Source organism: Hibiscus syriacus, unplaced genomic scaffold (assembly GCF_006381635.1).
Source record: "Hibiscus syriacus cultivar Baekdansim isolate YM2019G1 unplaced genomic scaffold, ASM638163v2 tig00116965_pilon, whole genome shotgun sequence".
In the NCBI taxonomy this organism is placed as follows: Eukaryota; Viridiplantae; Streptophyta; class Magnoliopsida; order Malvales; family Malvaceae; genus Hibiscus; species Hibiscus syriacus.
This window is the reverse complement of record NW_024063490.1, coordinates 6210237-6233410: the sequence shown is the minus strand read 5'-3', so window position 1 is coordinate 6233410 and position 23174 is coordinate 6210237. Positions and strand designations below refer to the sequence as shown.

Below are 23174 nucleotides of genomic sequence, written 5' to 3'. Positions count from 1 at the left end.
AACAGCCGATAAGTCATCCCCGAAGTCACCTGGCTATTGCCGCCAACTTTAAGCTTGCCTTGGACTGCTTATTATACTCAACGACGGCGAACTCCGTGATCTGGGTCACATGTGGGTCATTGATGTTCTTTATAGGTGTCCATCCTCCGACGACGCCCGAAACTCTCAGAGCGTCAGAGATAATCAAAGGAAGAAAAAGAAGAGATGACAAGCAAGAGAACAAGGAAACGATAAATTGCTTTTCTCCATTTCTTTTACTTATTTTTGGATATACAGCAATGAAGCAGAGTTCAAAGCACCAGCCAGAGGTATTTTTTCTGTATCTGAGCCTTTTTTTTAAAAAAAAATGGGATATCTAATAGAGAACTTGCAGAGAATTTGGGCTGAAATCTGCTTTTTTGGTTGTTCCTGCATACTGAGGATGAAGACGACATTAGTTCTGATTCTGGATCCGAAGGTAATTTTCACCATTTTCCTTCAAATATTGGATTTTCCGATTCTTATATTAAAAGGAAGTTTGAGCTTTTGGGTGCTTTTTATGTCCCGTTGAGTTGTTAACGATTATTTTCTGGCTACGTGGATTGGTTTTGCAGAATACTTTGAATGCAGCCATGGCAGAGAATCAAGGTTTAGGAGAGCAGAGAGGAGGAGCCTCAGTTTGATCTAAATGGTAATGATTAAAATCCCTTAATAACGTCATCGTTTTCATTTTGCTATATCATTGAGGTGTAAGCTAGTCATCTTCTATTTGTTGAAGCCTGAGACTTGAGTATGGCCATTTTCGTTTTAATAGGAAAGTTTGGAAATTGAAGTTTCTATAGGAAGAATTTGCAGTACACGTGGATTATCTTTATCTAGTCCAAAAATTTGGGTCGTACATTGGGGATTTGATGGAGTTCAGAAATCATTTTTATGATCAGCTGGGTTCGTAAAGCAGCCAAATTGGGATAGTTGCGATATTGGGATTGAGATTTCTTTTCAACATAAGAGAGTTGATGACTTAGTAGAAAGATTATTCAATATAATTAGTATTGAGTGAAGATACAATCATTCCATGGCCCACGAGTACAGCTCCTTTCATTATTTGCATGTGTAGTGGTGCTTCTCATGAAGCACGGTTGATGAGGCTGGCTAGATTAAGACAATGGAATTAAGTGCGAATGAAATTTTTATTTATTTTGTTTGATTGATGGAGAATTCATCAACATGATAGAGTTATTCATATTTTTTGGGGGGTGTATCTTTCATCTCGCTTTTCCTTCCAATTGTATGCTACCTATGTGGATGTGCACTTCCAAAAATACTTAAATATAACTGAGGACCACCTAACAATGAATTTATCTATAGCATCTGACTAGGCGTGTATTTTAAGAGTTCAAAATTTTTTTAACTTTACCTTATAACCCTGTTGTTTGCAACCAAATTACCTTTCAAGTGCTGTTAAACTAATTAGTTAGATACAGTTTATCACTGCAATTTTCAGGTGGAAAATTTTTAGTCTGCTTTGGGGTGTTCAAATGATAAGTTGGTTATTAACCAAACCTAACAATTGTTAACCGAATTAACTAGAATTTAAAATGTTTAACCATTAATCCAACTGAATAATTAACTAAACCGAACTAACTTGCTTCTATTGATTTTCGATTTAACCAAACTATTAGTGTTCTAATCAAATATCCCTGCAACAAGAGACTTGATGTTGGAATTCTGAAATGCAATATTTTGAGGCTTGTATGAATCTCCAATTCATGGAGTGTGGTGAATTTCTCTTATGATTTCTTTGCATACTCAAATTCCCTTTTCCCTCTTTTTGGGCTTAGAGGATATTCCAAGGGTAAGAAGGAGATGAAAGTCGGAGACTTTTAGAGCACAATACATAGACTCAAAGGACATAAGGTGCACTGCCTCTCCATTGTTGACTGCATATAAAAATCTCAAACGAGTTGTGGTAGTTTGATGGCTCAAAGGAGTTTGGTTGTTATAAAGTTTGTTGCTGAAACATTGTATTTTGTCCTTTTCATTTAACAGAATATGCGTTGGTACGTGGAATGTTGGAGGTAAGGTTCCACCTAATGACCTAGATATTGATGAGTGGATAGATATGAATGACCCTGCTGACATCTATGCGTTTGGGTAAGTATTTTACTGACATCTCTTAAATTTCTGCATTTTCTGGTTGTACATTTTGATTCTAGGTTTCGTTCCTACTCTTACTGTAATCACAGGCAACGTTTTCCTGGAAAGTTTTTTGGTCGCTTCCATATTTTTTGTATCATCTCGAGCTTAAAACCCCTGTATCATACACGTCAACTCAAAATATGGTCATCTTGCTTTTAGAAATTATTCCTGAATTTGATTTTCTGCTATACATGTTCATCTCAAAATATGATAATTCCTATATGTTTCAGTCTTCAGGAGATAGTACCATTAAATGCTGGGAATATATTCGGTGCTGAAGATAGCAGCCCAGTTCCAAAGTGGGAGAACATCATCCGTGAAACGCTCAATAGAATTCGACCTGCAACTACCAAAGTAAAATGCTACAGTGATCCCTCATCTCCATCAAAGTTTGAGCCATTTGATGATCTCCCAACTTTAGAAGAGGAGATATGTCTTGAAAGTGATAGTGATATCGGTGAAGAAATTTATCCATTAGATGAAGAACCCCATGACTTTGATGAATTCAATATTGCAGCTGAAAACAAAATGGGGTTCCTCGATTCGGGGGTTTCAGAGTATTATGATGGTTCTAAACTTGACGTGCCAGTAGCTGTAGAACAGCATTTACAAAGGCAATTTTCTTCTCCGAAGAGATTAGACAGACTTAACTGTTTGCGGACAGTGGATGACGCTGAAAATGAGGAAGCCCCAGTCAGTCAACAAAATGCAAAATTTACTAGAATGCTTAGTGGGATTGAACAAAATAGAAAATTAACCAGAACTCTGAGTGGTACTGAAAGGATTGGTTTAAATTGGCCAGAGCCTCCACTAAACTTGCTCTCTCAGGCTCAGCATGTTTTAGAAAGACCAACTTCTTTCAAATCGATCAAACCATTCACAACAACCAAGTCTTTTCGGACATATAGTTCCTTCTAGTCCATAAATGACATGCCATCAGGGATAGCTTTGCTTGCAGAACTTGACCTGGAATCCCTTATGAAGCGGAAAAGATCATCATATGTAAGAATAGTTAGCAAGCAGATGGTAGGAATCTTCCTCACTATATGGGTCCGTAGGAGTTTGCTCAGACATATTCAGAACTTGAAGGTGTCTACTGTTGGTGTTGGTGTAATGGGCTACATTGGTAACAAGGTCTGTTTCTGTTCCCTTCTAGTAATGGTAGATTCTTGATTTTTTTAGATTGTACACTTTGGCAAGAATGATGGCATTCTTTTCAGATGTTAAATGATCTAACCAGCAGAGGCAAATAGGAGGATTTAGTAAGCTAACATATATTTAAGGAAGATTAGATCCCCTTTATTGATAATTTTAAAGAGTCCTTATAGGGCCAAATTCAGTAGTGTCGGAGCATTGAGAATAAATCCCCACCATCCCAGGGCCACTCACGATTAGGGCCTTAATGAGTGATGAGATAATGCTACAACGGGGTATACAGGACAGCCCTTTTTCACTTGACCCGTTTTGGTGGGAATCACATTAGTATTACGTACTTGAAATATGTGATTGAGACATGAACCTGGAGGGAGGTGGAAGGTAGTTAATGTAGCCAATGCGGTGGTGATGAGTCATTTTTTAGTGAGAAGGAATGAGTTATAAGATAGCAGTTGCTACATCTGCCCTTTTCACTAGCGGTTACTCGGACTCTGGTGTAAGTGTTGAACATAGGTATGTATTCGACACAGGTATAGTTAGATTTGAAGTTTTTTACATATTTGGAGGTTATCCCAGTATGACAGTATCCAAGTGTCGGACATGGGTACTTCTATGAAAAATAAAGAGTTCGAGCAACAAAGTTCATTTGTGATTTAGGTGATACTATGCATCAACAAATGACTCATGATGGTAGGTACTTAGATATCCCAAAGGAGTTAATGCAAGAACCCACATTTAAGCAATCTCAGATTGAAGCCCACAAAAAAACCCTGCTCTGTGACATTCTAAAGATCTGATAGCAATGCAATAGTTCTGCCACTGATAACTGAACCAGGGTTACTCCAATCAAGTTGCCAATCTCTCTATGTCTAGGATATGTGTGGTCAATTGGTAATACAAATGAAACACAAGTTCAAGAGAAAGTATGGTTACGATAATTCTCAACATGTATCTACGAGTCATGCTGATTTTTTTTTCTTCCCGTATCTTGTAAATTTTGCTCATGGGGGATAATCTTTAAAGCAATTTATCGGAACCATGATACTATATTTTTTTGTCAAAACTTCAAGCTTTTGATAATATTGTTATTCATTTTATTTTTTCCAGGGATCAGTATCAGTCAGCATGTCCATATATCAAACACTTTTTTGTTTTATATGCACTCACCTGACATCAGTTTGGACTAACAAAATAACCTGAATTCTATAGTAAATGTGAATCAGTTTCCACAGTGCCAAAAGTCTGGTAATTCAAATAACCTGAATTCTATAGTTCAATCGATGTTTAGAGAAAATTATTTCAGGGTGTTTATGAATGTCAGTGAACATATCTCAATCTTTGATCCTTATGTGTTTCGGCTTTTGTTGATGAGATGGAATAGGTTATTTGTTTGGACTGAGCCCCAAGACAAGAGTATTGTCACATTTGGCCCAAAGTCGATGAAAAATGACTATGTTTATCAGTTTTTGGGTGAGTGATGATTTTATTGACGAAGGATATGATTCTGGTGATGATTTTCGTAGTTCAATACAAAATGGCATGCATCCAGAGGTGAACATGAAGAATGTGTTGACTGGGTTAGTTGCAATTGTAACTAGCCGTATTAAAGGCTCCTAGAGTGTTCCTGTGAATCAACAATACCAACGTTTTAATGTTTCATTTTTGGGGTCAGGAAAGAATGGGGATACATATTTGCACTCCTCTGTTTAAATACTAAGTGCCACTCCGCTTCTGGAGCCGAGTGGGTTAAATCATAACACATTATATGAGAATGGCGACAACTGGGGTTTTAGTAGCACTGGAGACTTCAGGGACTACAATGATGAACTGAATGTTGCGTCGCGTTATGTTTAGCGGACAGCAAACATGTCTAACCAGTTGTATGCTACAGCGCGTGTATCTCCACTTTCCATTACTTATTATCGATATTACTTAGAGAATGAAAGCTATTCAGTGAGATTACACTTTGCGGAGATTGAAATCACCAATAGCACGAGATATGGAAGACTTGGGAGGCGAATTTTCAACATTTATATTCGGGATCAGCTGGTTGAAGAAGACTTCAATATAGAAGCTGAAGCTGTTGGGATTCTTACTCCGCTAACGAAACACTATAATGCCAATGTAACAAATGGTGAACTAGAGATCCGCTTTTACTGGGATGGAAAAAGCACTCAAGCAATTCCTGTTCGAGGAGTCCATGGCCCACTCATATCAGGCATCTTAGTCGATCCCAATTTCAGACCCAAGCATGAGGAGAAGAAAACAAAGACTTTCCCAATTGTCATTGGTGTTGTAGGATCAGTTCTCATATTCTTGGCATCTGGGATTCTCTTCTGGAGATACTATTTTAAAGCCAGAGCCAGAGAGAACAAGATCTCAAGGGACTGGATCTGTAAACAGTTTCTTTCACCTTAAAGCAGATAATGGCGGCAACTAACAACTTTGATTCTGGAAACAAGATTGGTGAAGGTGGATTTGGACCTGTTTACAAGGGTCAGCTAGCCGATGGAACAATAATCGCTGTCAAGCAGCTCCCTTCAAAGTCGAGTTAGGGAAACCGTGAATTCTTAAATGAGATGGGCATGATTTCATACTTGCAGCATCCCAATCTTGTGAAACTTTACGGATGCTGTATCAAAGGGAATCAACTGTTGCTAGTATACGAGTACTTGGAAAATAATAGCCTTTCTCGGGCTTTGTTTGGACCAGAAAACTCTCGAATAAATCTGGATTGGCATACTCGGCAAAAGATTTGTGTTGGAATAGCTAGAGGCTTAGTGTTTCTCCATGAAGAGACTAGACTGAAAATTGTCCTCGAGACATCTCAGGAGCCATTACTTGAAGTTAAAGATAATATTAACTCGGCTTATTCCTTGGGCGTTGAAGCTGCATATATAAATCAGAAGTTTTCAAAGAAGCTTTTAGTTAGGCATGGAATAAGGTTAGTTTCGATGAGCTAAATCCGTTTGTCAATGAAGGCGACGAAGTGGCTTCTGTTGCGTATAGATATAGAAGGTGGAAGCTTGATAATGATATGCAGTTAGATGCTCGGTGTGAGATTCAGAGTGTTGTTGATGTTAATAACCAGATGTCTTTCCTTACTTTGAATGCACTTAATGAGTTTGATCCCAAGTACTCTGGTGTTGATTGGAGGCAGAAGTTGGAGACTCAAAGGGGTGCGGCTTTGGCTACTGAGTTGAAGAACAATGCGAATAAGTTGGCTAAATAGACTGCACAAGTGATTTTAGCCAATGTTGAATTGATGAGATTGGGACATGTTTCGAGGGTGCATCCTAGGGATCATTTTAACCATGTGATATTGGGTGTTATTGGTTACAAGTAATGGCTAATTAGTTGGGATGGACTTCCTTCTTTTGCAACTTGGAAGGATTTTTGTGGTCTTGCTATCACAAATTCGATACTTTGATCCTTGGGGACAAGGATTGTCTAAAGGGGAGGAATTGTCACGATTGGGAGAGAGGAGGAGAAGCATGAAGCAAAGGGCATTGGGGATTTAGAAAATGAATTAAGGATTGAGTTAGGGATTGCACGTAGTGAATTAGGAAATTCTGATGAAGAGAAATTAAAAGGGGAGCATGTGACTCACATGGGAAAATTAACAGGAAGAAAAGGAAGGGAAACAAGGGCCTTAGGATAAGCCCAAGCCAAAATAGGAGGAAACCTAGTGTATTGTGATTAAATAACCATGTACTGCAGAATATAGTTTTCACGTGTGAAAAGAATGAACTTTTTCTTCTCTTGAATCTATATTCTCTCGTCTACTCTCTATCTTTTCTTCTCTTCTTCTTCTTCTATTTTCTTCTCTATTTCTTGAGGGTCATAACAATGCACTCACCTGACATCAGGTGAAAAAGATGGAGACGAACATAAAAGAAACTATGATGTGCATGAAATACTTAGGCGAACTCATTTTCGTTCTCGTTCTGCAATTGGACTTCCCAAAATCATTCATGATCATGAGTGAGTATACTTTGATATCTACTTGCGGTCTGAATCTGTGGTTATTTATTCATCTATCATTGTAGCTGTTGAATAATGCATTTGGAACGTGTTTGGTTATTGGGATTTGGGGCCCTTATATAAGGAGTAATTTGAATACTAGTCATCCATAAAAAAAAATTGGAAACTAGCCCTATAAACGGTATCTTAGGAGAAAGATACATTTTAAGCTTATTTTGTGTCTATGTTATGAGATTATGCATGCTCGGGAATCAAAAAATCGTTGTTTGGATGCGTTCACTTTTTTTACTCATATGTCATTTACATAATTATATAACAGAGATATTTATGTTTTTCCAAGCAGAAGAATAATTTGGCTGGGTGATTTAAATTACCGTCTCAACCTCTCATATGATAAAGCACGAGAACTCATCGCCAAGAGGGAGTGGTCCAAGCTGACTGCGAGAGACCAGGTAGTTTAGTCAGTCACAAAGTCTAGGTCATTGCAGTTCCCTTATCAATTATGAACTTGAAGGCAGTTGATAGGATGCTACATTTTCTTAACTTATCATGTCAGCTTGTGCAAGAATTGCGAAAAGGTCGTACATTTGATGGATGGACTGAGGGTGATTTAAATTTTGCACCGACATACAAATATGAGTTAAATTCAGAGAAATGCTACGGAGAAGATCCCAAGGTCGGGAGACGAATTCCTGCATGGTATGCTTAAAGAAGATTATAAGATTTATGATCCATCCTTTTGCTGTTTGTTTGTCTGGTGAATTTTTTTTAATGCACCTCTTCTTTCAGGTGTGACCGCATCCTTCAATATGGTAAAGGATTGAGGCAACTGAGTTACAGGAGTGAGCTTACACTTTCTGTCATCGCCCTGTTACCGCCACATACGTGGCAGAGGTTGAGATATTTTGTCCGAAGAAACTACAGCGTGCTCTCACCTATACCACTGCTGAAATTGAAAATGAGGAAGTTGAAGCAGAGGTGATCGACTACTGATGTCGGATCAGGTAAGTGGTCAATCACTTGACAAAGTAATGCTGGCTGCAGATGTTTGTTAATTTAAAGATGATGTAATGTGAGGAGGAGGATTTGTTGACGAGATCCTAGGAATAAGGTAAGGAAACACGATTAAACATCGTTAAAAGCAGTCGATGATGCAGTAACGAGAATCCGTTTCCAGAAGAGGCATGAATTGGTATATATATTTTGAATGGTGGTTAATATTTCCATTGAGAATCAAGTTGCATATGCTTATTTTTTCCCCTTCCCTAAGCAAAAGGCTTTCTTCCTGATGCAGGATAGGTTAACCGGGAGATCATGATCGGATACTAATCTATGCCTGAACCGTCGAGGCTGGCGGTGAGAGCTCCTATAACTCTTGATATTATTGCCTGCATTTCAGATCCATTCATTTCATCTTTTATTTTGCTTATGTTGCAATCATTGTAAAAATGCATCAATTCTAGGGGTTCCACAGATAGATTCCAGAACAATGCTAGCTAAAAAAGTTCGGAGTTGAGTTTGCGTGTAGGCATTCCGCATTCGAATAAAGTTTATGGATATGCTTATTTCATATTCAAATCTAATTCGATTTTAATCCTCTATAAAACTTGATTCGATTTAAACTTGAATTAGAAAAAATTGACCCTATAACAGGTGTTAATTCACTAAAAATCTAGGTACACACACGTTTATGCTCTCGATGTATCGGTACTCCGCCATATAATGCATATAAATTGAATCGAGTCGAATTCTAAGGTCATCCATGGTCCCTCACATCAGTACTACGGTATTGGTGTCTTCGACTAGCATATCGATATATAGAAGTGGTTGACATGGGATTTAACTTGCAAGAGGAATGCCAATACACTTTCTCGTCACCGTTGCCTAAGAAGTAGGCTGTACTGTCTCGACATAACTTACTTTACCCTTCGAATTTTTTTTTTGAAAAATGATTACTCAGTCTTAATATATGATTAAAAAAAAGTACTACCAGTTTTGTTATTATTTAAATAATAAAATCGGTAAAAAATTACCTAAAATATTATTATTTCTACCGGTTTAATTATTTTTTCTACCGGTTTTATTATTGTTGGGCACTTTACCGAAAATGTTAAAAAAACATTGATGTTTTAGGTAGAAATAAAAATATTTTAGGTAAATTTTTTACCGGTTTTGTTATTTAAATAATAACAAAACTGATAATACTTTTTTAGTTGTATATTAAGGGTGTCGCACTATATAATTTTTCTTATTTTTTTCAAGTGAAGCTTCCGAAGAATGCAACACAAGAACTGTTGTACTTTCTAAAAACATGAAATTACCATTTTAATTTGATATAATTGTTTTCTTTTTCTTTTTTCTTTGAAAATAATAGTAAGCATTTGATTCAGTCGAGTTGAGTTAAAAAATTTGAGTTATTTGAGTTGATGAGTCGTATTTTACAACTCGAATTTAACTTGAATTTTTTTTTTTAAGTCGAGTCGAGTTTAATAAATTTGAGTTGATTTATTCGAGTTTCTATACTAATTTTAGTATAATTATTTATAGTATTATGGTAAAGATTGGTTCTAACTTTTTGACTTTCTCTAACAGTATATATATTTCATATTTTCTTCACATTATAATTTTATTTAGTATATCAATTATAATATAAAATTATAAAATATATTCGCAATATAATATTTTAAAGAAAATATTTTAAGGCTAAAATGTTGATCAAAGTATAAGAGTCAAAGAATTGATGAGAATAAAGAATTTATAAACTATAACAACCAAAAGATCAAATTGAGTAAAATGCAAAGTTAAAGGATTAAATAAAAAAATAGAGTACATTTTCAGTAAAAGAATAAGAATTGAAGTTTCATAGGTATTCTATAGTAATATATGAGCATGTTGTTCAAATTTTGTAAAAGAATCAGCTTAAATTAAAAGATAAATTAAAGAAATAAAAAAAATTATTAAAAATTAAGGGACTAAATTGAAAAATAGAAAACTTGTTATTTAAAAGAGGAATTGAAAGTACATATGTATTCTAAGATGGCTTAAAAGCATGTAATTCAACTTTAAGAAAAAAATAGATTTAAAATGAAGGAGGAATTAAAGATTTAATGAAACGAGGAATTAAATAGTAAAATTGTCAAAATACTTATTCATTTTTTTTTGTTATTTCAAGTAATTCGAAAATTTCAAATTTTAAGTTGACTCTAACTCAAAAACCGATTCAATAATTTTTTTGACTCAAATAACTCAGATTGAAAAAAAATTATGGAGTCGAGTTTTGCTCAATCCTATTTGTAAGGGCTTATAGTAATCTTTTTTTAAGTATAATATTTTTAATTTTAGGTGTTTAAGTTATTTGAGTTAATTACATCACACATCATCAAATTATGACTCTTATTTTAAACTAATCCTTATACTTTTAAATATTTCAATTTTATCCCTAAACTATGATTATCATTCTACATTAGCTCTATCACTTTCAAACATTTCATTTTCATCCTCAAACTATGACCTTCATTTTAAATTGGTCGTCAAACTTTTTGAACATTTCAGGTTCATCCTAAACTATACGTATATACTAATAGCGTTCTTTGTTTATAAAATTGTTAGGCTAAGTTATATTATTATATGTTTGAAACAAAATAAAATTTATGTTAGACTATGCTTGAAACTAATTACATATTTGGATGATTTTGGGATGAAATTGAAAGATTCAAAAGTTTGGGGATCAATTTATAGTGAGAGTCATAGTTTGGGATGAAAATGGAATGTTCAAAAGTTTAAGGACTAATTTAAAATGAAGTCATAGCTTAGGAATGAAATTGGAATATTAAAAAATTTAAGGACTAATTTAAAATGAGAATTATAATTTGAGGCATATGATACAATTAACTCAAATGATTTTTTATATATTCCAAATATTTAACGTTTTTCATTGTTATCTCTTTCATCATACTCGATTTTTTCATCCAGGATGGTGTGGTAATGTAAAAACTGATTAATGAAATATAAATTGAGAAATTAATATAATTTGAGGCATATGATACAATTAACTCAAATGATTTTTTTATATATCCAAATTTTAACGTTTTTCATTGTTATCTCTTTCATCATACTCGATTTTTTCATCCATTAGGATGGTGTGGTAATGTAAAAACTGATTAATGAAATATAAATTGAGAAATTAACTAAATTGAGAATATATATATATGACTTTAATAATCAAATAGTTTAGAAAAATATTAAAATAAATAAAATTTAATTTAAATAATATTGATCATATACATACTTTATATTATAATTAAAATTTAATTTAATATTACTATATTTGAAAAATTATTTACATTTTTGGATATTGATCTTATTTTCCATGAAAGGTGAATTTGGAATTTTAGCCCAAAGCCCAGCCCTAAAGCCCTGCACAATCACTATATAAATGTAAGATAAAACCCTAGTTCTTAGCTTTGGCCTCCATTGCTTTTTTTCATTATCATCGTTTCATATCTTACAGTAGTTTAGAAACGCTTTATTTCTTACCCAACTCTGTTTTTATCTAAATCTGGTTAAAACGAGGAATGGGTTGTTATGAGCGTTTGTAAGTCGGATTTACTTGATTTCTGAATTTGGGTTTGTGTTTTTCACCCTAAAGATTGTTGCTTTTAACTCGATTCTAACGGTTCTCTTTTCTTCTGTGTGTGATAGTCTCTTGTGACCAACGAAGATTTTCAGCACATTTTGCGTGTGTTGAACACCAACGTTGATGGAAAGCAAAATATTATTTTGCTATGACTTCCATCAAAGGTATCGGGAGGCGTTTCGCCAACATTGTTTGCAAGAAAGCTGATGTCGACATGAACAAAGGTTTGATTTAAATTTGTATATGCAAAGAAAAATGTTTTTTATGTGTGACTTAGGCTTAGATTTGGTTATTATGTTTCATGTTACAAGGTTTATACAATGATATAAGACATGCTTTTGTATATTTCACATTGAAATCTTAGATCAAGTGATCTTTTCTAGGTTGGAATTATGTATATTGTATAGTGTTTGCCTGTGGTACCATTGTGATGCCTAATGGTTTTTGTTTCTTGGGGGGTTGTTTTGAGAAACTTGAATTTGATATACTTTGTTTATTAGGGCCGGTGAATTGACCGCACAGGAGTTGGACAACCTCATGACGATTGGTGGCGAACCCGAGGCAGTTTAATCCCAGATTGGTTTTTGAATAGGCAGAAGGATTACAAGGATGGGAAATATTCCCAAGTTGTGTCTAATGCTCTTGACATGAAGTTGAGAGATGACTTGGAGCGCTTGAAGAAGATCGTAATTCTCTGTCCAAGAGTTAGTGTTGCCCTTTTATATTCAATGCCTGAAACAATTGATCGAAACTAAGTATACTACATCCTTTGGTTGACATTTACTTTTGCATTTTCAAGCAAAGAAGTAATAGTCTACACAATTCATTTGGGACAATTCTCTTTTACAATGCTATGCTTGTATCGAAGCCTCAACATAGAACATGTGTTGTCTTTCCTTTTTATTACATGTGGTTGGGTGTCTCACACTCTTTCGAGTCTTGTGGCTGTTAGGTTTTCCTCATATTGCAATAATGCCATCTTATGTTTGTCATTGTGGTTAGAACAAGTGAATCGCTATGTTAATGAAAGTCTTGAAGTCAGAATGCATCTTAAGTTTGTCTATTGATACATTTCATATGATTAGTTACCTTATGCAGCCCCGGATATCGGGGTGTCATGTAGTTGCAACTAGCTAACGATTGATATTACATGATGCAGGAACCACCGTGGTCTGAGGCACTACTGGGGCCTTCGTGTCCGTGGTCAGCACACCAAGACCACTGGTCGTCGAGGAAAGACTGTCGGTGTCTCCAAGAAGCGTTGAGTGCTTCATATCTTAGTCTATTACGGGGCAGCGGATGGTTATTTATTTGCTTTTAAGCATGGTTTGCATCAAGACAAGTTTTTGGATGTGATTTTGTTGTGGCTTTTTTAGTTTGTTTTAAACCTTGCAGACAAGTGGTGTTTCGTTTGATCTTTTGATCAATTGGTATTAATGGAACCATTTTTTTTCTATTTGCTCATTAAATAATTTTAATATTGCTTAAATAAATTAAATATGGATTACTTTAATTAAGCTTAAAAAATCACTTGTGAACTTCCATTCTACACGCAGAAACGTGGCGTTATTGGGAACTAATAGCAATTAAAACGTTATTGGAAACGGCACTTGAAAGCTGTATCCAATCTAATATCCATGTGTTTACGCGGTTGAACAGCACTGGTTAAAGTGTCCAACCTCCGTGCAACCTCTTTTGTCTTTCGTATAAAGTTACGAAAACTAAAGCAACCCCTTTCTTCTCTCTGCAACAATTAAACCAAATGAGCAAACGAAGGGTGGAATATAAATTCTCTTCTTTCTTCGATCGTGGAAAAACGAGGGTATCGGCAAACCCAATCGGGAAAAAGTATGGGGAAGAAGAGGAAGTCAATAGCGACGAGCCTGGACGAGGTGGATCGGACTATGTACGCTTCGTTTTGCAGCGCCGCTAATTCTTTTGTTTCGGCTTTATACTCAGGCTATGAACCAGCAGAAACTCTCCTTCCAAGCTGGCAAACGCCATAGCCTTGTACTCTCTCTCTCTCTCTGTGTATTAGATTGAAGGGTTTTTGGAATTTTGGGTTGTTATTGTTGTAGTATTAGATTTATGGGTTTTCATCTGGTTTTGCATATATGTTCATTGAATTCTGGGTTGTCATTTGTATGCAATTTTAGCTTCATGGGGTTTTCTATAGCTGTTTTTTGCGCGCGCGCGCACACACACATATATATCTATATATATATATTCATTGAATTCTGGTTGTCATTTGTTTGCAATTTAGGTTGATGTTCTTTTAATATCTGATTTTTGCATGTATATATATATGGGATAAGAAACTGTTGCACAATGCAAAACTATTTTAGTTTTATACAGATTTAGTACAGTTGGATGTGAAAATATTCAATTTTGGGTTGTTATTGTATGTGATAATAGCTTGATGGACTTTTGTGTCTTTTTTGAATCATGATTTGGGTTGTATTTAAGTAGTTCAAAAGATATGATTTCGATCAATCAAGCTTGTTTTATTTGTTTATAATTTATTGATTGTGGTAAACAAGCATATTTTGATGCGAGAAGGAGGGGTTTGCTGGTTGTGGATTGATATGATTATGCTTTTTCCCCTCTGCTCATGTTTCCAGCTATAATTCGTGTCTACGTTTCTGTGATTCAGCTTCGAGGGCAGTGTGTGCATTTTATTTATTTATAAAAAAAGCTTAAATGTATCTTAATTAAAAAAGGTTTTAGTTAATATGTTGATTTGTTGTGTTGTACTTATTTCTAAGAGTGGAACTGTTGCTACGGGGTGTTTAACTCGGGGCGAGTTTCGATTCGAGTTAATCTTTTGGTCGGCATTGATACTTTTGCATCGACAAAAGAATTTCCATTTTCCCTTCTTAGGCTCAGTACTCTTACGACCATGGTCTTGCTTGTGAAAGTCTAGGACTGTGGAAATTGAAGTACTGAAGCTAATGAAACCACTGATATCACTTGTTTTAAGTGTACGTCTTTTAAAGCTTGAAGCCTTCCAGTCACCGAGCCATTCAACCAGCTAATTTAGAACCCTCTCAGTGTTTCGAAGTTAAGTCCTTTTAGTTTTAATAAAACGCGATAAAGACGGGAGGGGAGTAATAGCAGTTTGATGGCGGATTGTAATTCATCGATAGTCAGCTCACTCATGTGTGCTAAGACATGCTTCGGAATTATTATATGGATTTGGAAGTGTAACTTCTAAAGAGAACTTTGGATGCCATACATAAACTCTGCATGTTGCGTTTGTTGAGAGCAATGGTCTGCATATTTTCGCACGACATCGAGTTTAAAATCTATGAAATTATAGATTTTCAGCCTTTATTTGTGGACTTGCATGTCTAGTCATCTATGAAGTGCTTCTGGCTGTGAGCTTGAAGTTTATGCTAATAGATCGTTTGAATTCGCTTCAGGTAAAACTTTATCAGTGGGTTCGGAGACAACAAGAAGCGGGATCGAGAGTAACAACAATGGATATCCTCAATTACCTTCAGGCATGTTCTTTTTGACTATTTTATAATATGCCATAGAGGTTGGAAAATGATCTGAATGCTAAACCTTGCCTGAAAAGAAATCCAAATCCAGACACGCGCATACCCGAATCGACCTAAAAGCCAAACGCCCTAACCTGAAAGAATCTGACTCTGCTGCAACCTGAACTTCTAATGAGCCAAACTCGAGATTGATCTGATCTAAATTCCTCTGCCAGTCACTCTTGGAATGTGTTTGTTCTGGAATTCAGTTATGAGTACCATAATACATGAAGGTGCATATAGATAAGCCTTATGCCATATATTATAATGTAGCTCATTGAAATATCGTCTATGCTTCCGGTAACGTGAATGAATATTGTTTTTACTTAATTGCCTGTTTTGAAATTGTATGAATCCCTTTCCCTTGGCTGCCTGTTAAACTCGAAAGGCGGTTTCTCTTCCTTTTTCTTGTGTATTGGAGGGTCATATACCCCAACCTCTGTCTAGATTTGTATTCTACACTAGTGTCAGAGGCAAGTAATACGAGAAAAATGAAGTCCGAACAACACAGGTCTGTTCATATGCTAGAAACTTACGGGGGGTTATTTTGCTTTTGGAATTGGAAAACTGGGAAGTAGTTTTATGACATTCTTGTAGATTTTAGCCTCTAAGATGTGTGCAAGCATAACATGCTTATTACAAAGATGGCACCGGTAGATTCCCCCTTCGGGTCCGAAGGAATCTTCTTTTTATTCCTTTGGAAATCCTTACGATTTCGTGTTTTTCGATCCTTTCTGTTTGTGATAATATCAGGTTATCTTTACTATATTCTGAAAATCTGGAGATTTTCATGATTCCTTGAAGAATGAGCTAGACTACTGTGGTGAGGAACCATCAATGTCACCTAGGGCACCAAGCCAACAGCACCAACTGCAGCCTACGGTGCCGTTCATGAATGCCGGTTTCATGATCTCTTCAGGCTCATCCTGCCAAACTTCTGTGCAGGGAACTCGCCCCGACCATTGTGATCCGCAGCCAAAGAATTATGTTTTCTCAAATGCCTTATCGAGCCCTGTTCGTCGGAGTCCTCAGCATTATCACATTTCTCAGGAAGGTTATGATCCGAACGGTGATCTTCCTTCGAGAAATGGAGTCGGGATGAACGAATCCAACTTTCTCCAGCACCAGACTCGGGATCCTAACCCGCTCTGCTCCAACGATACCTCGATGGACATGCACTCTGATACGTCACATGAATCGACTTACTGAGAGAACGGCAACGGTAGGTCCCGACAATTATCATCAATTTTGTTGGTTGCTGCTACCGAAGTGAAGAAAAGAATTCAGGGCAGTGATGATTGAAGAAGAAGTAGAATCTGCGTGTGTTGCGTGTTGCATACATAGCTCAGATGGTATGAATTTATCAGTTTTATGTGCTTTGGCCTGCACTTGTTTCTAGATCTTAATTTTCTCGTTGTAAAGCTTTTTGTCTAGCCAATACAGCCACTTTAAAAAATTAAAAGCTATCATTTAGTTCTAAAATTTATGAATGAATATTAATTAGCCCCTAAAAATTTTAAAAATTCTAATCGGGTCCTATTAAAATAAGGTAAAAAATACCTCAAGTCTCTTCATTATTACAATCGGAGTTTTTTAATAGTACATAGGGTTTTTTCTTAAAATTTGTAATTTAATTATTTAATTAAAATATTATTAGAAATATGTTCCTTATTATTAAAATTAGTATTACTATAAAAATATTTGCTTAAATTATATACCTTTTCTCATTTAGATGCCTAATTTACTTTTAGTTGCTTAAACTGTTTTTTGATCAATTGAAGCGTCTAACATTTATAACATTATACTTTTAGGTGTCTGGATTGTTACTGTTGTTAAATTCTGCCATTAGATGACACGAGTTGTCTTTATAAAATTTTAAAAAATTATATTTTTTAAAAAATAAAATTTTTAAAATTACCTAAGTTTGACATATGTCACTTAACGGCGGAATTTAACACCTATTACGGTCGAAGCACATAAAAGTGTAACATTAGAAATGTCGAGCATCTGAATTGGCCGAAAAATGTTTAGATACCTAAATGAGAAAATATGTATAATTTGAACACTTATTTTTATATTAAGCCTTGAATTTAAAGCACATACCCAATGTAGCCCAATATAATAATAATTTTAGTCTTTAAATTTATACATTCTATCAATTTAGTATTAGTTCAACATATATATAAATTTATTTTTTATATTTAAAAATTTTATCAAATGTTTTCAATATTATCAAATCAAGTGAGTCCATCATATCAAAATAACAATTAAATAAGTATATTCTATCGTAAAATAGAAATAAATTATTGTTAAATTTTTATTTTACCAGGAAATGAGAAGTAATTTATTATTTTTAGGAAAAGAATAATCATTTGGAAGAACAAATGTTAAATTGATAAAAAAATATGAGAATTAAATTTATTGAATTATTTTAATCACGATCAACTTAAAAATACATTTACATTTTAAGTGTTAAAATTATTATTACACCATGTCATGTCAATAGTTCATTTAGTATTTAATCATCATTATCATGTTTATAATAACATTTTAATTGAATAATTAGATTATAATATTTAAAAATAATAATTCACTTATAACTGAACGGAGACTCATCGTTGGGAGACTCGCCCATCAAAAATAGATGTGTGACTCAGATCGATTTAAATTAATCAAGAAAAAACCTCTAAAACCGAAAAATAATCTAAAAAATTAATTGAATGGCATGAAAATATAACCTATCCTTGAAAATATTAAGTGCACCACAAAACTTAATATAAAAATTCATCACTATACAATAGCTTAGTGATTACTACTTCTAAAGTGAGATTCAACGGAAATAATGTACAAGCGAAGATCAAACCGATTTATAAAAATAAGGTAAAATTGTTACTTTTGTCCTTATAATAGATCTAATTTATCATTTTCGTTCATATTATATTTTTGTATTAATTTAATTCTCGAAATTATTCAATTGTATAATTGTTTAAAATATTTACTGTTATTTAGGGTTTTAAGTTAGTTTTTAAAGTTTAAGATTTATGATTTAGAGTTTATGTGGTTATGATTTAAAGTTTAGTTTTAGAATTTAAGGGTTTAAATCAAGGTTAGTATATAGAATAATATAATTAAATAAATTTGATGGTTAAATTAACGTAAAATATGATAAAAGTAAATTGATAAATTATTACTTCATGGATAAAAGTGACAGTTTACTTAAAAACAAGTAGAGAAAATAGGAGAAAACGAGAAAGAAATTTTCAGATATGAAATTTGATAGTACAAAATCATAGATAGGGATGTAAATAAACTAAAAAATTGTTGAATTGTTCCTATAATATTGATTTCTTTACGTCCCTAATCTTGGGGGCTGCTGCTACCTATATGCTAACAGGGTCATGTCGGCACCATTTGCGATAGGCAGAGACAATGGCAGATGGGTGTCCTAAACGCAATGGTCTTAGGGTGGGGGCCCTTATTAAACAAGGAATCCCATGCAACTTGTTAATAAAGTCCCTTTCCATTTAGGTCTAGAGGTGCAAATTATTTCTTCTTTCTAAGAATGTGTCTTTGATAATTCCCAAAACTCCATGATTTTCAGAACCAGATCGGTCAACGAACCAGTCGTGTTATCGATTTATTAGTTCAATCGGTCGAATCGGTCAGACTGGTCGTAAGAATCGGACGACGTCATAATTATTTAAAGAATTAAATAAAAAATAAAAAAATTAGGTTGAACCGGTTCACGGTCCGATCCGGTTCGACTGGTTCAAAGTCGATTCGAACGGTTCCTTGCGGTTCACTAAAACCGGTTCAATCGAGGTATAATAGACCGGACCAGGCAACGATTCCCGGTTGAACCGACCGATCTGGTCCGATTTTCAAAACAATGCAAAACTCCCTTCTCCGATTTCTTGCATTTGCTGAATTGTCTTGTGTATTTGTGACTCCATCCAATTAGACTTTTTTTTTCATATGGGGTTTAAAAATTATGATTTATTATTGTTGATAAAAACAAATAGGATGGAGCGGAGCGGAGCGGAGCGGAGCGGAGCGGAGCGGAGCGGAGCGTAAGTTATCTGTCCTTATAAAAAAAGTCTCGTAGTGGGGGTTACGATTATGTGGGTATGATACAAGATTTTTTTTTGTAAATATGTATCAGGGTTTATTTATTATAAAGGAGATGTAACCAAAACCTATAAGATATTGAATGACGAATCTAGCGCCGCCCAAGACACCGATGACGTAAACACATTGCTGAATCCCGTTAAAATTTTTGTGTTCTTTTCGTTTTCTTTACCTGATTATTCAATAATTAATGTAATCCATTAGAGACGGAAAACTTCAAAGACTATGCTTTTTGATAATTTCAAAGGATCATGGTTCTTTATCTATACCTATTTGCTATTTTTTTTTACTTTGTAATAAGCTTTGTAAGTTAAATATTTATTTTTACTCCTATTTTTTTATTTTATATATTTGTTGTACTTCGTCGGTTAATCTTCACGTATTATCTTTGTATCTTAAAATATTTGAAGAATATTTTTCTCACAATTAAGTTTGTAGGCAAACATCTTCGGATAAAGAATCTCAAACAGTCAACACTCTTCAAAAAGTCTTGATCTATTGACATGATTTTGATAAGTTCAAATAATCTACCACGGTCAAATATATTATCATATAATCACATCTATTTAGTCTGCTAAACTATAAGTAACCATAATAAACTCTACGTCTCACACTTGAGTTAAAGATTGCTATAAAATATTTCGAATAAGATTGAGAGAGGGGATGAAACTATCTCACCCTTATTCATCCTCTTTCTACCTCCTTATGAAGACATAATACTTTGATATCTGACAACGATTGATTCATCATCAACTGTGACTCTTTGTCAAAACTAAAAAGATTAATATAATTATCATGATCCATTTGTTCTTGTCAACGAATGATACGGTGAGTGGGAACTGTTATGACCCAAACAACCATATCAACTCAGCAAACCCATCAATTGACAAATCAACATCTCAAAGCTTCGTAGGTTAAAATAACTAGCTATAAATGTAACGGAAAATAGGAATGTCATGAATATTGTTACAATCTATGAATCTTCTTTTATCTTCTACTTGTTACAATCAACATCTCAACCCTTGCTAATCTGGATCGACCCAGGTTGCACATTTGATTTTGGTAGGTGAGTCTTCCAGCAGAAATTTTCTACATACATAAGAACTCTAACCTGAGACTTTGCTTAAGCGATATCAAATTGCTTACCATTTGAACCAACCCTTGTTGATAAATTACTACTTATTTTTTTATAATAACTTTTTTGCGAATCAAATTAAGGATAGATACAAACTCTAAATTTGATTGGTTTTGATTTAATTTTATAGATTTGATATTTAAAAAAATATATTTATATTATTTTTTTCAAAAGATAATGATAATTTCATATTTAAGGTGAGAAATATTTAACCCGACATAACATAAAATAATAATGTAACTATTATCTCTTATATATTAAAAGAAAATTATTAGAAATATCCGCTCTAATATTTTTTAATTAAATTTATATTTTATAAATTAAAATTAGGGTAAAGTATAGTAATGGTCACTGAACATTTCTGAAGCTTGCATTTAGGTCCCCCAACTTTTAAAACTTGTAATACAGTCCCCCAACATTTATTCCGTTTGCAAAATAGTCCCCCAACTTAAATCACTGTTAGAAAATTAGGGTAAATTATATAAACGGTCATTGAACTTTTCAGGCACTTGAATTTAGGTCCCCAACTTTTAAAACTTGCAAAACAGTCCCCCAATAATTTTATTTTCTTATTAAATATAGATGTATAGAAAATATAAATGATTCAATTTATATTTAAATGTATGAATCATTTATATTTTTGATATATTTTATTTTTCTTGTATAAACTAGTATTTAAAATATGTTTATATTTTAATCAAAATATTTCAATATACGAAAAAATATATTATATAAATGTATATTTATATTTAGATGTATAAATAAAAAAATATAGCATATATTAATGTATGAATCATTTATATTTTTGAATATTTTATTTTTAATAAGAAATTAAAATTATTAATTATATTAGAAATACTCAACTTAAGATATATATAATCATGAATTATAAATATGAAAAATATAATTATTAAATTTAGTTTAAAAATATATAAATCTTAAATTTATTCTTTTAAAATATTGTATCAACTAATATTTAAAAATATATTAAATCTATCAAACAATTTATCAAATATAATATTTTATTGTAAAAAATATAATATTTTCCCATCATTATTGCTTTCAATTTTTTTGCCGAAGTTCAAATCTCATTATTTCCATTTTCCATTATATTCTTTTTTTTCTGGCATTGGTCATACTATTAGTATATGTATTATTGTATATCTCTTAACACAAACGATGGTGTTAGCTTAGTGGCTCCACCCTGTATCTTTCATTTGCGTGACTCAGGTTTGAGTTTGCCCAAGACCCAAATTTTACTTCTTTGTAACTTAATTTCTTCTAATTAGGTGGTGACATGTGTCACCAATAACATATATCATGATCATGTGTTAACACATGTCAGATCCTGGTTAAATGATTAATTTATTAAATTTTATTTAATTTAGGACCAAATTGATAGCATATATAAATAATTAGGTTGTGACATGTGTCACCAATGACACGTGTCATGATCATGTGCTAACATATGTCAGATCCTAATTAAATGATTAATTTATTAATTCTATTTAATTTAGGATCAAATTGATTATATAATAATAGACTTAATGTATAATAATGTCAATTCCTTTAACTGCCACTTCATCATTTGTATCAATTGGTAACGACTAGTGGCTTAGTTGAAACAGTTAAATAATTATGTTTTATGATTGATAAATTAAAAGATCGATGACAAAAGTAAAAATGGCTAGATAGTTAAGTTGTCAACCTAGTAGTTTACACTTTATTTATACGTCAAAATAACATTTTATAAATTTAAAATTCGAATTATTTTCAACCTCTTCTATATCCTAACTACTTTTTTTAATTAAAAAATTTCTTCAACAGATAAGAATTATACTATTATATTTATATAAAAAATATGTATCACATGAAATAAGATGATGACTGACATAATTGAATTTAATTGAATTATTTTAGAATTTAAGGTTTAGAATGAAATTGAATTACTTTGGAAATTGGGGTTTAGAATGAAATTGAGGTTTTTTGCAAGTTTTAAAAGTTGGGGGACCTAAATTCAAGTGTCTGAAAAGTTCAATAACCTTTTATATAATTTACCCTAATTTCTAACGATGGTTTAAGTTGGGGACCATATTGCAAACGAAATAAATGTTGGGGGACTGTATTACAAGTTTTAAAAGTTAGGAGACCTAAATGCAAGCTTCAGAAATGTTCAGTGACCATTACTATACTTTACCCTTAAAATTATATAGAATCAAGGACTCATTCCATGTCCATCCTAACCTAAGCGAAACGCACCATTATTCCATTAATAATACAAATTCTTTTCCCGAGAAAAAAAAAGAATGGCTATCATGCGCCATGGATGTCACTATCCCTATCCTTCACTTAAAATAATTCCATCCAGATATGAACTCAAAATCTTTTTATTCCCTCCCTGCCCCATAAATATTTC

General features: G+C 33.5%; 3 pseudogenes; all 3 read left to right on the top strand.

Moving 5' to 3' along the window:
- Positions 1 to 331: 331 nt before the first annotated feature.
- LOC120191318 lies at positions 332 to 11188 on the top strand (annotated as a pseudogene).
- On the top strand, positions 8310 to 13366 carry LOC120191153 (annotated as a pseudogene).
- A 258-nt stretch (positions 13367 to 13624) lies between these two features.
- Positions 13625 to 16969, top strand: LOC120191317 (annotated as a pseudogene).
- Positions 16970 to 23174: the final 6205 nt, after the last annotated feature.